Below are 10,111 nucleotides of genomic sequence, written 5' to 3'. Positions count from 1 at the left end.
AGCGCGAGAGACACCTGCAAACCGGCTGTGTGCAAAGCCAATACACAAGGAAAGGCCAGTCCAATGAGGAAGGCAGTGCAAAAAAAGCCGTGATTATCCAAGGAATGGTAGAAGAAACCTGCAACAGCTGCTTTCTCTGAAATAGAATTGATCGCAGCTCACGAGAAGATTTCTGTTCCGTTGCTGAGCAGGCACATGGCTATGATTGTATGGTGTGTGCGTTAGAGCGCGAGAGGCACCTGCAAACCGGCTGTGTGCAAAGCCAATACACAAGGAAAGGCCAGTCCAATGAGGAAGGCAATGCAAAAAAAAAAGCCGTGATTATCCAAGGAATGGTAGAAGAAACCTGCAACAGCTGCTTTCTCTGAAATAGAATTGACCGCAGCTCACAAGAAGATTTCTGCTCCGTTGCTGAGCAGGCACATGGCTATGATTGTATGGTGTGTGCGTTAGAGCGCGAGAGACACCTGCAAACCGGCTGTGTGCAAAGCCAATACGCAAGGAAAGGCCAGTCCAACAAGGAAGGCAGTGCAAAAAAAGCTCTGATTATCCAAGGAATGGTAGAAGGAACCTGCAACAGCTGCTTTCTCTAAAATAAATTGACCACAGCTCACAAGAAGATTTCTGTTCTGCTGAGCAGGCACATGGCTATGATTGTATGGTGTGTGCAGAGTGCAAAAGGTAAATCTAAGTGGTCACCTGCATTGTGGGATCTAAACATTTATCTTCAGGCTTACAGAACTTTCATGGGATGTGCTTAGGTAAGAAGTGTTTAGGTAAGTATGCGTGCATTCAGCATTTATGTGCAGGCCATAAACCAGTTGCTGGGAAGGTGTGCTGCCCATTGAAGCTTGTGGGCACATGTGATCTCGTAAGTATGTGTGCCATGTTAACATGGTGTCTTGTTGCATGTATAAAAGTGTTATAGTTTTTCAGCTGGTGCTTGATTCATAACTGCAGTGGTGTTCCTGCATCTGGCAATGCCAGAATATTTTTCTCTCGGCAGAACCTGGCTGCTAGAGAGCGCGTCTCCCAGGTGGCGGATAGGGAGGCTCCTACCAAAGAGCAGTGTCGTGAAGATGAATTGCACTTAAGGTGTACCCTTGCAATAATTTGGCAGCGTTGATAGCACATCTTATCAACACATCATAGTGGTGAAAAGGGCACCAGCATGCAGTGCAGTTTGCACTTAAATTGTCGTCTGCTACACTGTTTGCTTTAGGTATGCACATGCCTTCTCATTGTTGTCTGCAGGCCCAGGCCATGCAGGTACAGGTATTTGTAAACATAACTCTGCACCTATTCAACTCTGACTGGCTTTTTGCAAACAGGACTGCACAGATAAGCCTGATAAGGTGAGAGTGTCCTGATTTGAACAGCATAGCTGACCATGCTTGGATCAGAGGAAGCTTCGTGTGCTTGCGCTATAGCTGTCGTTATAAGGCACCAATATGCCATGCAGTCTATGTTCACTTGATATACCAAAATATTGCAGGGGTGTGCTGCCAGTAACAATAATCTATTGCTCAATTTGACAGCAATACAATATCGGACACTAATAAGGCAGACTTGCTTCTTTGGTAGGAGTGGTGCTTACACCCGCGGACCAACAGGTTATTGTTTCAAATGGCATCTGCAGCACTTTGGAAAAAATCTTGCCTGGAAGGACATGCTCAACCTACTGTTGTAACATTAGCATGAATACATTGTCATGCTGCTACACGCAGCATCACGTATACTAGCATAAAGTGCATGCTACATTGATTTAGCAAATTGTGCATTATGTGCAATTATGCTGCATTTTTAGCATTGCAGTTTTATAACAAACCTCGCCTTATTGGCGTATGGCATGTGTACATATTTCACTGTATACTCGTCACCCACACTTTTCGTTATCCCTTTCTGCTGCATAAAGGAGCAGGCCAGAGATAAAGCTGCGCTGCCCAGCCTTGCAGCTCTTATCATTAAAATTATGTAGCATGTCTACATGCCTAGTGTGTGTTGCAAGACATTGTCCACCATGAGCAGATTGCATCAAGAGTGCCTTTATGGATAAGGGAAGTAGTGTTCTCGATCTGGTATTGCAGGCTTTGCATGCCCTCAGTAAACATGACAATGTGGCCTCATTTTCTTCAAGGTTAACTAGCTGTTCAAATGGTTTACAAAATGGGAGGGTAGCTAAGCTCTTTGTCAGTTTGATGACAAATTATTGGCAATATTTTTTAAAGGTGCTTTTAACATAACAGAGCGTAAGCCTACCAAAAAACTGCACCATTGCCAGTGTTCTTTTGGTGGTGACAGAAAAGTGAAACTGCAGACAATTGAGTTGATCATGCCTGCATTTTTAAAAAATTATGAGAAATATCGGTAGCTGCGACTGAGCCATGGATGGCCACATGCTTTCTGCACAAATTGTGGGCCCTTGCACAACATCAGTGAAGAGTCGCCAGGCCAAGGTACTGTGTTCCCTTTGATCTAGGCAGTCTACAGTTCAGTGTCGTCGCAACAACTTATCGCCCCGCAAGTTTGCAGCCTGTGCCTTCTGGTGCTGCTTCGGACAACTCGTCACCTGTGCACAACACTTCTTTAGTAGCCCGAGTAGCAGTGCCGCTGCTTCCAAATATTAAGTCACCACACATTGTAGGCTACAAGGACATTCTTGCACTGCATCTTATCTCCATGTGTGTTGTGTTGCTGTTTGCATACATGTCCTTGTTCGATAAGTGCTGTGAACGTTTTCTTTTTTTTTGATACTGCAATGTCTTGACTGCACTGTGGCAGTGTTCTGTATACTATTGATTAATCTCCACATACACAAGTGCTTTGATCATCAATCTTCAAAAATGCAACCTTTATGGTGCTCCTTCCTTCACAAGCTTGCATATAAAACATTATTCTGGCCCCAACTAGAATTTGTGGCTTCAATTTGGTCACTTCACCAGGCATATTTAATCCGCATTCTTGAGTCTAACCAAAACTGTGCTGCACGTTTAATTTTTGAGCGTATCTAACCTTCAGTCTTCATTTTCATACCATCCTTGGAATTGCGGTGGAATGTAGCATCGCTTTGTCTGCTATATTAAATAATTTCATAGTGAGCATTTGTCCACTTTGCTTCTTGCTTGTCCATACCACACATCTAGGCACTTGCACAATCGCCTCAGCGTCTAGCACATTTATGGTCAGACTAATGCCTTCAACTTTTCTTTGCCACGTGCCATTACACATTGGAATGGTCTTCCCGATAACATTGCCGACATTAACGATCCTGTAACCTTCAGACAAAAAATCCATATAATCTTTGGGAAGTGTTCGTGTTTCTATTTCTGGTGTATGTAACTTGTTCTTTTACGCAATTGTATAACCATCCTATTTCCTGTATAACCTCGCTCATAATGGTGGAATCCTCCTTTGCGATTTTATTTGTTCTTTTAAAAATAATGTATTGATCTTGCATTGCTGTTCATATTTATAACATTGTATAAGTTATTTGCTCCTTCTTTGTTTTGTGCGATGCCCTACCCCCTCCACGCAGTACTCCTTCTGGCGCCTGTGAGGTAGATGAATACATAAACCAGATGGCAATACTGTTTATTGTGAAATCAAAATTGTGTATATTGTGGTTTTACCAATGAAATGTCTAATTTGTAAATTCTTCTCCTGCAATGCCGCCAATGTATACATAACAAACCAGTTGTGTATGCTGCTTAGAATTGGCATGCTTAGAATATTCCACACCTTTCAGGGTCTATTTTTCTGCCTCTCTGTCTGGGTTTTTATCTATCTTTCCGTAAACTTGGGTCACTGAGTAATCCATAAGAGAACCCAGTTTGCCACTACTGAACAGAAGTTAAAGAAAAGGGCTGCGTAGAAAAAGGTACTTTATTTCCCATTAATTGTGCATGATGGTGAGAGTCCGCAGTCAAGCATGCCACATACTAAGCACGTCGGGGAAAAAAAAAACACACACACACACACACAGCTTATGAAAAATGAAGCCCTCAAACATGCAATATACATCCATCACCTATGCACCATCAGTCAGATTACAAATTTCCTATTACTGAGCAAATATAGCTGTAACCTTATTGAGTTTGTTCACTTTAACTTCTTGCAGTGGCTTATTTCTTCAATTGATTAGATATCTTTAGCTGCTCTTTTTTTTTTTATAAGCTCAATCACCACATACCTGTGATGCTTTGTTCCCCAAGCAACAACTAATGCCAGCAACCTCATCATGGCAATCTCTTAAAGTTGTCACAATTTGATTCCATTGTTTTGGCAAGGTTTTAAGCTGATTAAACACGAATTATACTGAATCCTTATCTATAATCTCGTCTTGATGAGCATCAGCTTATAACTTCAAGCATCACTTAATATTCTTTAGAACATGTAGGTTTGCCTTGGGTTATTGCAAGTTTTCATGGCATGCACCATGAACATTCAGATTTTGCGAGAACATTCATTTTTCAACTTTTCCCATCAATGACTCCACCACACTTACTGATGTGATAGACTTCTTTCATACACATAGTATGTTATGCTTTCACAAGCACCAGTTTACATTCAAGGCAGTCAACAGCCATGATAAAATATTTTTGGCAGCAAATAGAGCAATGCAACAATCGGAAAAGCAACCAACCTGCAATTGTACAGCAAAATCCCATTTTTTTGCAGCTGCTCTTATGCCACTGCTGTAATATATCTAGAAAATAGGCAGCTAATGATCAAGGAACCGTCCAGTGACAACACAAATTCAGATATAACCAAACCGCACAGTGATTCAGATTCAGACATGACACCGCAGCAACTGTGAAAGTCCTTTCACGCGTTTTCACACTACACCCATGTGCACAAGTGATCCAACGCTATAGAGCATACCATTCGGGCAACTGCTTTGGTACTGCTGCCACTGCCAAAATCCTCCTGCAGGTCTGTCAGTCAATGGGCACTGAAAGTACCAGATTTGCATGTAACACAACCACAAATATTTGACAAAGGGCTTTTGGTCTCTCCAAAAAAGAAAAACTAATGCATAGTAATTATGTGTCATGAAGCCGATATAACGCGAGGCATGTCCTGAAGCTGAAAATGTCACGGAAAAAATGTGCATATTCATGCAAATACGGCAATACCCGTGAAAGTGAGTCAAAGTACACGGTGTCTGTCCTACATAGAGCTTATTCCGATGAATTACAAAACAATTGGGCATCTGGCATAGCCATCGAGTCCACACCCCTTCATCGCACACTCCTGCCAAGCCCCAGCCCATACGACGGACCCCCAGGTCTCGTGAGCAGTGAGTGAGAAGCTTCACAACATACAGCTTGTTTGAAAGCCCAAATAAACATGTTCTGCAAACGCCACTTGAGTTGAAGGCTATATTCACAGCATTCTGCAGTGAATGCTTGCTGTAGAGTGTACCATAATAATAAACTTGCACAGCATTAGTGTTGCCATTGGAGCAGCGCCTCATCGTTTGATACGATTTATTGCCTTCGCACAAAAGCACGCGCCATTCAAAGCACGCACGCGCTGTGCGACGCCATTCCAACTTAGTCGCGCTTTACAGCAGTACACGAGCGTTGCCGTGAAACCCGCAGGGGAAACCAATACGGTTTCAAGACATCGCGCGAGTGCGCAGACGGCGCTCTTAAGACTTAACGTGAGTGAAAGTATGCGCTGCAGCCTCGCACAAAAGCACGCGCCTGAATGCGCGAAATTGGGACACGCTGTGCGACGCCATTCCAACTTAGTCGCGCTTTACAGCAGTACACGAGCGTTGCCGTGAAGCCCGCTGGGGAAGCCAATACGGTTTGAAGACATTGCACGAGTGCGCAGACGGCGCTCTTAAGACTTAACGTGAGTGAAAGCATGCGCTGCTGCTTCGCAAAAAAGCACGCGCCTGAATGCGCGAAATTGGGACACGCTGTGCGACGCCATGCCAACTTAGTCGCGCTTTACAGCAGTACACGAGCGTTGCCGTGAAACCCGCAGGGGAAACCAATACGGTTTCAAGACATCGCACGAGTGCGCAGACGGCGCTCTTAGGACTTAACGTGAGTGAAAGCATGCGCTGCTGCTTCGCACAAAAGCACGCATCTGAAGGTGCAAAATTAGGGCAAGCCGTGCGACGACATTCGACCTTAGTCGAGTTTCACAGCAGTACACGAGCGTTGCCGTGAAGCCTGCGGGAAAAAGCAATTTTTCCTGAATGCAGTGCACAGGGTGTGCTGCACTGCGTTTCATGGTTGAAACAAATATTTTATCCCTAAGAACAGAAGTCTGTGCATAGTCTGTGTGGTAATGCCAGAAATGGCCGTATTCCATTAAAATCCTGTAACATCAGCTTAACACAAAGAGGTCAAAGTGCAAACATAGTCTGTTAGACAAGTTATGCAGCCTGATATTTGTGTACGTTCTTTCTTTTTGACAGAAATGGAATCTTCACAGTGTCCTTATGGTGATCTGCTGGGCACTCTGCAAAATGGATCAACCTGCCTGTCCACTGCAGCATGAAAATGCACACTGTCACAAATTTCAGTTGTTTTTGATAGAAAAAGGTCACTCCTGTCTTTGTACAGTACTCTACTCATCATTCATTAGTTCAGCTCACTTTCCTGAAACTGAGGATAAAAAGTCATAAATAACACATAGTACACAATGAGCCATGGCATTCAACATGAGCAAGCACATGGGACCATTTAGTATAGCACTGCCAAGACTAGAGGCAAACAGATGCACAGTAGTGTGTAGCTTCCCAAAGAAAATAGATTTCAGGAGGCAGAATAATCTGTGTGCAAATTCTGCTGGTACAGTTGAGTTACTTTGCTAACGGACCTTTGCGTATGCTTTGTTCACTGTGCCATGCACACCATCTGCATGCACCCTTGAGCTATTGGAAAAGCGTGATGGATCCCTATTGTAACATAACAGATGAGACAGCAGCAGCTGTGCATTGATGTGTTGCTGTGATCCTATATCTGGGCAACACAGAAAGCATGTTTGCTTGCAAAGAGGTTTGCTGTCTGTCATGTTTTTGCGACACGTGGTAGAAAAAGGAAAGAAAAAAGGCAGTCTCTGGCCTGTGAAATGTTCATTCCATAAGCATGCTTGACTGGAATGAGTGAAAACCAGTGATGCCCGGGCTCATCGAGGAAGCCTTTGGCCTCTGGACTGCATGTTCGTCGGCATTTGGACAAGTTTGCTGCACGATCTAGTCTACAGCTATTCTTGCTGCTAGCATTGTTCATCATCAGACATTGTTCACCCTCCAGTGTGAGGTAGTGTTCTGCTCACATTTCTTTTATCTTTTTAGAATGACATCGGAAATATTTTAACATGAATGTAGTCCACATGTAATTTCAGCTATTCTTGCAATCCAACTCTAGCACAAGCTGAACTTTTGCTTAATTGTGTTAATAGTAAAGAGTTAACAGGCCCATGTTTAGTCATGCAAGTAATAAAAAAGAAGCACACTTGTCAAGCATAGTTTTTTTTTTTTTTTGTATGTGCCAACACAGGGGTTAACAAAACTCTGCTCAATACAAACTGATTAAGAGCGCACTAAACACACTAGATGTGCATTCTGATAAGCTTTGTAAGTTATGGTATAAAAGCCATTTAAGCTGTCCTACAGTACAGCTTAGTGGCACCTCGGCACTTCTTTACGTCTACGAAATAGGGTGGTGGTGTTACTGAATACTGGTTTTGACAATCAGCGGGCAGTGTTTTCTTGTTAAAATTCCTAAATTCCTACAATCAGTCTTAAATGGCTGTCTTATATCAAAACTGTATCTTAGCATGTTGTTTTAAACAAGACTGTGCATTGCACCCAACACATGTAAAAATTGACAGGGAAGACGTGGACATTTCTAAATACCTTGCCGACTCACTCCATGTTGGCAGTAGATACAGCTGGCTCTGCAATAGAAACAAATTCATTATTCCCTACAGTGAACAGGATGCAGTAAGCAGCTCCTAAATCAAACAAATTTGAAAGATGGATTGATATAGCTACAACACACACTTTACCCAGAAGTTGTTCAAGAAGGTACCTACCCCCGGTGTGCAATGGTGCCAACCAAGTTGATTTCTGTTGACTAAAGCAACACGCCGCAACGATATAACAGTTGCAAAGGAAGTTTGTGAACCGATCGAGGGATTCTGTGAGAACAACAATAGTATATATACCCTTATAACGTCCTGCAACATTCCTGTCAAATTTTTTTTTTACAAAGAGCTTCGACATATGCGAGGCTTCGTAGGTGATTGCCGCAGGAACAGGCACAAGAGAGCTGCGAGTATGACAGAAGCACTTTAGCTGTAAACAATGCAAGCACAGGCAATCAGAAAATAATATTGCCATGCACTGGAGTTGTTTCTGTCTCATTCCTGTTCGGCTATTTTCTGCACATTATTTACATCTACATTATCGTGCCAACATTTATTGTAGTGCAGGCGCACTTCGAGATAATTAAAAGAAAGTGTTGTCCATGTGCAGAACTGGGGAGTTCTTATGGCGTTGTGAAGCCGTTCCAAGGAAACAGTTTCTTTCTTTTTTTTCTTTTAGGTCGTGAACGAGATCAGATTAAGCCGTACTTATTGTGGCGCCACTACTGCAACTCGAGAACAGTTGCCTTTTACCCCACCCCAGAGGAAACATTCCTACTAGTCGAATAAATAACAGCAGAAATGTATATCACGCTCCGCGCCCTCTTGAATAGAAACAGGCCAAAGCTTCCTCTCGCCAGGCAAATAAGAGCTGCTGACGCACAAATTGGCGCGATGTGTCGGCATATGAATTATATCACTTACGTGTTATGGTCAGCAGCACATCCCAGCACCTCCGTCATCGCCGTCTGTCAAGCATTACTCGACGCTAGCGAATATTGCGGACACGAAGGCGCCGCTGCAGGGCTCCGGTCCGCGAACTGGCCGTTGCCGAGACGCCGACGCCACTTGGATATTTAGAGCGTCTGTACCGCCGGATCCTCCAGTAATACAGACCGCACAGCACGGGCTGAACAGTGGGTAGTCGACGCAGACACACTTAAGTGACTTGCAGTGAGCAGCACATCCCTCGACATCCGTGAAAGAAAGGCGGGTACGGAGACGCCACATTGCAGTTCGGCGACAATTCGACATTTCTCAAGGAAGTACGGGTCACACAACGCAGATTCTGTACTGCCAGAGCTCACCGAGACCAAAGGCGCACTGCCGCACCGCCACTACTCACGGCTTTCCGCCAAGTAACACAGAACCTACAACCAACACACAAGCTACGTTGTAAAACGCGTGGTCGAATTTGTCCATGGGACGACGATCACGCCGAGAAGGAACAGGCCACGGCGCTTCCTCCATGCCACGGCGTCACTCGGCGCCACCATCGCGCTTTCTCAAAAGCATGTGCTCAAAAGTCCCTAAATGATTCTGTCCCTAGGCACCTAGGATCAGGTCACGTGTGGGATTTTTGTACGACAATTAGACGCACGCGGTGGGCGTAGAGTATATGCTACCACATGTAGCAGAGTTGCGCGTAGGTCCGCCATCTTGCCTGGCAAGCAACCAAATCTATGCGGCGAAGCCGCACTCTGTTTTTGCAGGCGACTTGCCTACCGTATTGTCGATCGACCGTGGGCGCTTTTGCATCGCTTGTGGACTGCTTTTCCGCCTAATCGCAAACAAAGTGCATCGAAACAGCTGACTGAATAAGATCGTCAAGAAAAGGCGCCGAGATCGGTCCCCACCGAAGCTTATGCCAAGCGTATTCGCCGAATCCATCTGCACGCTCTCGGCGCGTCTAGGCTCAGGAATCAAGAAGTCTAACAAGGATAAATCACCATATTTCAGCTTTCGCATCAGTGTCCTTAAATAAACACAAGTAGCATGAGCGCACAAACAGCACAAGTAGCGATGAGCGCCGATGTGACGCGTCATGAACACAGGTATATATGTGCTGTCGCCGAAGGATCACAGTCCTAGCCTGCGCTTCTCTGACGAAGATATATGAATAGACAGACGTGTCGACTGAAAGGCATCACTGAACTAAGAAAACGTTGCATATCCTTCGCGTGAAGAACAACAAACGGCTATCCAAATCGGTAATAAC

General features: G+C 44.3%; 1 long non-coding RNA gene across 1 annotated transcript; it reads right to left on the bottom strand.

Annotated features, from left to right (window-relative positions):
* Positions 1-1,049: 1,049 nt before the first annotated feature.
* LOC142558617 (uncharacterized) lies at positions 1,050-9,306 on the bottom strand. Its single transcript, XR_012823048.1, has 3 exons — positions 8,818-9,306; positions 7,883-7,923; positions 1,050-4,951 (listed from the first exon to the last, which is right to left on the bottom strand). It is a non-coding gene; the product is annotated as an uncharacterized LOC142558617 (long non-coding RNA).
* Positions 9,307-10,111: the final 805 nt, after the last annotated feature.

This window comes from Dermacentor variabilis, chromosome 9 (assembly GCF_050947875.1).
Source record: "Dermacentor variabilis isolate Ectoservices chromosome 9, ASM5094787v1, whole genome shotgun sequence".
Taxonomy (NCBI): Eukaryota; Metazoa; Arthropoda; class Arachnida; order Ixodida; family Ixodidae; genus Dermacentor; species Dermacentor variabilis.
Note: the sequence above shows the minus strand (reverse complement) of the source record. Positions and strands in the feature narration are given on the sequence as shown.